Source organism: Chrysochloris asiatica, unplaced genomic scaffold (genome assembly GCF_000296735.1).
Source record: "Chrysochloris asiatica unplaced genomic scaffold, ChrAsi1.0 scaffold00121, whole genome shotgun sequence".
In the NCBI taxonomy this organism is placed as follows: Eukaryota; Metazoa; Chordata; class Mammalia; order Afrosoricida; family Chrysochloridae; genus Chrysochloris; species Chrysochloris asiatica.
The window spans coordinates 7383121-7390417 of NW_006408639.1; positions in this window are offsets into that span (position 1 = coordinate 7383121).

Genomic DNA, 7297 nt, shown 5'->3' on the forward strand with positions numbered 1-7297 from the left:
AACAACAACAAAAAGATATGCAGCCTCGAAAATCCTACGCAGGATTATGATGAGTGGGAATCAACTTGATGGTAGTGCAATTTTTGTTTTGGTCAAATTCCTTTAACAACCAATATATTCATAAAATAAATGTTCCTGGAAAGGAAACACCATGTATGTAATTATAGACTGACATAAGAGTGACCTATCTGAACAGAGATAGATAACAGAGATGATAGATGATAGATAGATAGATAGATAGATAGATAGATAGATAGATAGATAGATAGATGGATGATGGATAGATGATAGACAAATGACCAAATGACAAATGGTAGACAGATGATGGATAGATGATAGACAGAAAAATGATAGATAAATAGACAAGGGAATGATAGACAGATGACAGGTGACACAGGTAGATGATAGAAAGAAGGTAGATAGATGATGGATAGATAGTTGAAAGATAGATACATAGATAGACAGATAGATGTTCTTGTTGTTAAGTGCTGTTGAGTTAGTCCTGACTCAAAACAATCCTGTACAAGGTTTCCAAGGAGCAGCTGGTGGGTTTAAGTTGGCAACCTTGAAGTTCTCAGTCCAGTGCTGATCCTACAGCACCACACCAGGAGTCCAGATAGATAGATATAGACAGGTAAACTGCCTTTAAGTCACCTCTGACTCATGTCTATCTCATGAACAGCAGAGAAAAATATCATCTTCACAATTGCTGGCATGTTTTGTGCTCTGTCAGTTTCACTAAGCATGCCTGTGATAGACATGCTCAAAGCAATCAAGTCAACAAGACTATTGTGGCCTATAGATAGGGTTTTTCATTGGCTCGTTGTCAGAAGATCACCAGGACTTTCTTCCTAGTCTGTCTTTGTCTAGAAGCTCCCCTCACACCTGTCTATGATGGGTAATCTTGCTGGTAGCTGAAATACTGTTGGCATCGTTCCAGCATCACAACAACATGCAAGCCTCCATAATCCAACAAGCTGACAGGTGAGTGGTAGATGAGCATTGTTATTAAATGCCATCGAGTCAGTTCCAAATCATAGTGGCCCTGTATAGAGTTTCTGAGGAGCAGCTAGAGGGTTTGAACTGCCAACCTTGTGGTTCACATTCTGGTGTTGATCCTATAATGCCACATCAGGATTAGCGATATTACTGCTACTGCTAACAGGCTGATAGCACATGTTGGGCCCTGTTCTGAGCAATGTTTCACATGCATTGACTGATCCTCACAGCAACTAATGAAGTGGCAATAGTCAGTGAGGAAAGTCAGATTTAGGGAAGGCAAGGGGATTCCCTGGACATTCTAACTCTAACCCTCTGACCCCAAAATTATATTTTAAATGAGGATAGAAACTTAATCTAGACTAGTCCCTCCTTTTTTTTTTTCCCCAAAGGAGAAAAGTATAAATGACTTATCCATAGTTATACGACTAGGAAGCAGCAGAATGCCAAATCCCAGGATTTCTGAGTTCAAATTCCAGGCTTTTTCTAAGGAGTAGACAGCACTGCGATAAAGGGGAACAAGATTAAGAGTTCAGGATACCTGAAGTGTTAGAAAACAAAAAAGCCAAGAGCATCTACTTTATCTCCTTCACAATTTTGCTTGGCGTCATTGCAATGTCCAAGAGCTAGACTTACCCAGGAAAACCATTGCTGTCGATTCAGCTGCACTTCCTGGCACCCCCATGTGCGTTAGAGTAGAACTGAGCACTGTAAGATTTTCAGTGGCTGAGGTATCTCTGGGAATCCTCCCACCTTTTGTTTAGTTGTTGTTGTTGTTATGAAGTGCCGTCGAGTTGATTCTGACCCATAGTGAACCTGTATAGGGTTTCCTAGGAGCAGCTAGTGAGCTTGAACTGCCAACCTTGCAGTTCAAATGGCTTTGGAGTCTGGCACATTAGCCCACAGTGCCACACCAGTAGCTGAACTTTTGATTAGTAGCTGAACTTTTGAACAATTAGCACCATCCAGAGATCCCTAGAGCTGGGCTTATTGAGCCCTTATTAGCTGCCTAACACCCTTCTAAGAGGAAACAACATGGGTTTTGATACCAAAAAAGTATGGAATGACATCCCAGCTATGTCACACTAGCTGCCTGGCTGTGGCTGATTTGGTTTGTTGCTGTTATTGTGCACAAGATCTTGACTATTCAACCTGCAAAACCCAGCCCAGTGACCTATTAACTCTGAAACTGTGACCAAGCTCTCCCCAGGCCCAGGTGCCTCCCCATGAGGTAGCCTTCATAATGAATAGCATCTCTGGCTTCCCGTGGGAAGAGGTCCCAGTGACTTGTAACAGATAAAAGGATCATTTGGAGAATGGGACAATTCGCTGTCCATGAGAGGCTGTTGTCATCAGTGACACGGTAAGTGAAGGAGAGAGAGAGAGCCCTTCCCCATCTACATCTTGTAGGGTGAGGAGTGGAGAGACTAATGGGGCAGGGACAGAGATGTGGGGGACATTTATCATGTGGGAGCAGGCAATCCAAGAAGCTATCGTACCCCAGAACACTACAGTCCACGTGTAAGCTGCGGGAAACAGAGAGCTCTGCCACATGAAGGAACCCTTGTGTTCCCAAATCACAGCTGGTGTTTGGAAAAGAGAGTTTGCTGTAACTATCCAGATGATTGGGAGTCCCTGAGTGGTTCAAACAGTTAACATATTCAGCTCCTAACTAGAAGGTTAGAGATTCAAGTTTACTCAGAGGCAAATTGGAAAACAAAACAAAACAAAAACTTGGTGATCTACTTCCAAGACATCAGCCATTAAAAACCCGATGGAGCCTAGTTCTTCTCTAACTCACATGGGGTCACCATAAGTCAGAGTGAACTGGATACAAGTGATAACCAGCTAGTTTAGAGGAATGAGGTGCCAATGACTGCATCTCAGGACCTGGGGCAGCCCGAGGTCCCAATGCCTTACTGCAACATACCGGGATTTCATGTATCAGATTGGAACCATTACCTAGACACCTGAAAAATGTCTATAGTCCATGTCTTCAAGTCCTTTTTATGTTTTGTTTATATTTAATGCATCAAATCCTTTTGAAACGGAGGAGGAGAAACTGTATGAGAGGTTGTTGTTGTTAAGCACTATCTATTCAATTCCAACTCATAGCTATCCTTAAACGGTTTCTGAAGAGCAGCTGGTAGGTTTGAACTGCCAAACTTATGGTTTGAAGTCCAGTGCTGATCCTACAGCACCACACTAGGAGGTAGCTAAATGCAGAGTTCTGGCTCTGAAGATTTGCAGAGTTGGATTTAAATCCCCAATAGCTGCAGCATTCTGCACAATAACCCAAAGGAAGAAACAACCCAGATATCCATCAACTGATGAATGGCTAAACAAAATGTGTCATGTCCGTACAATTGCCCATTATTCCACCACAAAGAGAAATGAAATCCACATACATCCACACTTGGATGAACCTTAAAATTATTAAGGTAAGTGAAATAATTCAGACACAAAATGACAGATATTGTATGATGCCACTTACATAAAATATCAAGAATAGGCAAACACATAGAGCTGGGGTTATAGTTGAAGAGGATTTGAGCTTCTATTTGTGCTGATGAAACTTTTGGGGAATAGAGGTGATGGTAGTTAAATATGATGAATGAATAATACATTTAAATTGGTTAAAATGACAACCATTTTGTTGCCTGTATTTTGCCACAATAATTTAAAAGGGGAGGAGAATTCCCCATAACTTGGCTTTATAACTTTAACCAGAATTCCAAATAGCTATCAGTTTGTGTTGCCCCTGAGTCACTTCTTAACTTCTTTCAGCCTTGTTTTCTGCTTACGTAAATTGGCATAAATGCTATGTCATATTCTTACTTACACATAACTGTTAGAGTCTGGTGTAGAATAAGCATTGGATGGCTAACTGCAAAGTTGGCAGTTCAAACTCACCAGCTACTCCTCGGAAACCCTATATAGGGTCACTATGTGTCAGAATCAATTTTATAGCACTTAACAACAATAATTTTCACAATAGAATTGCCCATTCTTTTATCTGTACCCCCCACAAAAAAACAAGTTATAGAAAAATAGAAACCAAGGCTTTCATGCTCCCTTCTTGACTAAGGCTGAATTGTCTCAGAAGGAGTTCCTGAGATGAGAACTTGAAAGCAAGTAGTCCACGTGTATGTTTTTATATAAGAAGTCCCAGTGACATCGTGAGTTATACACTGGGCTGCTAACTGCAATATTGGCATTTCTGAAACATCTGCCCCTCTGAGGGAGAAAAATAAAGCTGGAGGTGGGATTCCAAGTTAACTGGGCAATCAGATGATGAAATGCCAAAGCAAGAGGAATTAGGGCATAATGATTCAGCTGAATTACAGAAAACAATAAATCATAACTGGAGTTCACATCAGGATGAAGGAATGTCTCTCACCACTCTAAGAGGCAAAACCACCTACCATGTGCTCTACCCTACTCTCCCCCTGCCATCCTCCAGCACCACCCCTCCCCTCCCCCCCCCATCCCCACTGGTGACCAACAAAGAATTTGAGTTGGTTGTAGCTGGTTGTTTATAACTGCTCTGCCTTGAATCTTTCACACTTACATGAATCCTGACACATTTATACAACTGGAATTATTTCAACTCCAAAACCATGGTAAAAGGTTAGTGTGACACATTAGCCATAACTGGACCAATAAAGAACATTATGATAAACAGAAAAGATTGAGGTTGTCAAGGATTGCATTTCACTTCTATCCATCTCAATACTCCTGGAAACAGCAGTCATGAAATCATAGCACCAGGCAAACGTGCTGCAAACGACCTCTTTCAAATGTTCAAGAACAAAGATGTCACTTTGAGTACTAAAGTGCGCTTGACCAAAGTCATGATAGTTTCAATGCATGTGAATGCTGGAAAATAAATAAGGAAGGTCAAGAATCAGTACATTTGAATTATGGTGCTGGAGAAGAATACTGAATATACTAGGAATTGCCAGAAGAATGAACAAACCTTTCTTGGAAGAAGTACAGACAGAATGTTCCTTAGAAGTGAGGACGGTGAGATTTCGCCTCATGCATTTCGGACATGTGGTCAGAAATGGCCAGTCCCTGGAGAAAGTCATCATACTTTGTAAGGTGGATGGTCAGTGAAAAAGAGGAAGACCCTTAAGGAGACTGGTTGCAGCCATGGGCTCAGACATAACCACCATGCTGTGAGGATGGTGTGCAGCCGGGTAGTGTTTCCTTCCGGTGTGCACAGGGTTGCTATGAATCGGAGACAACTTGACGACGCCTAACAACAACTAATATGAGCTGATACTCTTGTTTTCTAAGAACTGAGTGCATTATGTCATATGAACAAATTCAAAGTAGAGGTCAAACCTAAAAACCCAAACCCACCACCATTGTCGATTCCTACTCATAGAGATCCTATAGGATAAAATAGAACTGCCCTAGGGGGTTTCCAAGGCTGAAACTTTTTTACAGAAATAGACTGTCATATCTTTCTTCCCAGGAGTGATTTGTGGGTTTGAACTACTGACCTTTTAGTTTGCAGCAGAGCATTTTAACCATTGTACCACTTGTTGATGTTGTTAAATGCTATGGAGGTGATTCTGACCCATAGCAATCCTGTATAGGTTTTCCAAGGTGAGTTTGAACCACTGACCTTGCAGTTTAAACTGACCTTGCAGTCCAGTGTATTAACCTGCAGCACACACCAGGACTCCATGGAACCACATGAGATCCTAAAGTAGAAACAGTGGCCCATAATAGTGTTCTTTGCTTTGGAAGACCACCATGTTTACAAAAGTCCCTGAGTGATGTCAGTGGTGGGAACAGATCAACTACTTGCTGAAATGTTGGTAGCGCAAAACTACCCAAAGACTTTTTGGACGATAAATCTGATGACTTGATTCCAAAAGATTGCACAATCTATGAAGTAGGTCTACTCTGCACACATACGGCTCCATGAGTTCAAATTGACTAGACAGCATCTAAAAGCAACAACATGCTTACAAAAGCCTTCATAGTTAACCCAGAAATGTGTTGTAGCTCTGAGCCATGTGTGTCTGTTGTTAAGTGCTGTCAAGTCGGCTCCAACTCATAGTGACTCTGTACTAGGTTTCTGAGGAGCAACAGGTGGGTTTTAACTGCAAACCTTGTGGTTTGCAGTCCAATGCTCATCCTACAGTATTCACACCAGTGTGTCTATGCTTAGTGCCTTCGAGTCAGTTCCGACTCATAGCAACCCAGTATAGGGCTTCTAAGGAGCAGCTGGTGAGCTTGAACTGCTGACCTTGTAGTTCAAATCAACTTTTCTGTCCAGCACATTAACCCACAGCACCACACTAGGCTCCCACTGTGTCTGGTACTTCACCAACAACCCAACGAAAGTTATGAGGGTCATGCAGCTTACTAGAGGCTGAAATCAAGTGAACAACAGAACCCAAATGAGAAGCCACATTTCCCCTTGTCCTGTCTGTAGCTTTATGCACAAGGTCAGCTTCCTCACTTCGCAGTTCATAATTCCCCCAAAGAACAAGAATAGGAATTATATGAAACCTGAAAAATTGCTTGCTCTGTTTCTCAGTAAATTCCAGGGTATCTTTCACTATGGTGAACTACACAGGAGACTTCGCTGAGGTGCACAGGACTGGGGAAAGGCTGAAGAATTTGGGCCTGGTTTTGCTAAATTTTCTCCACCTTCACAAATCGTTATCTACTGAAATATGGCAGAAAAACCAGTAATGATTTTCTGCCCACCTACACACCCGCTCCCCCTCCCCCCTACACCGCTCGCCCTCACATACACGTATTTTTCTAACTTCAAAGAAAGCTGAACCTCTGATTACGGGTAAGCACTATCTCTGACGTAAGGTGTTGAGAACGTGAGGCTTTGTGTCTCTATGGAACTAATTAACCGCAGGTCTGGAAAATTAAGAAGCTGAATAATGTTACCGTGGATGCAGGCAAAGATGCTAGACACTAGTGCACAGATGAGAATTACAATTGTGGAACGATAAATCCTCATCAAAATGCAGGATTTCAACAATCTGCTCTCTTCACTTGCTCAAGAATTAGGGCTTCAGGTGTGGGTGGATATTGTGGACAGGGCCTAAATTTAGTCATTATTTCCATCATGTTTGTTCACAAAGTTGCCCAGCTGTCTCCCACAGGCTGTTAAGTGTACATTTCCATTAAGCAGGGTTCATCTGTAGTCTAGTGATTCTGTGCTTACAGCACTACTCAGCTGCTAACTGAAAGAGTGCCGGTGCAAATCTACAGGAGAAAGATGTGGTAGTCTGCGTCCAGAGAGAGTTGTTGTTGT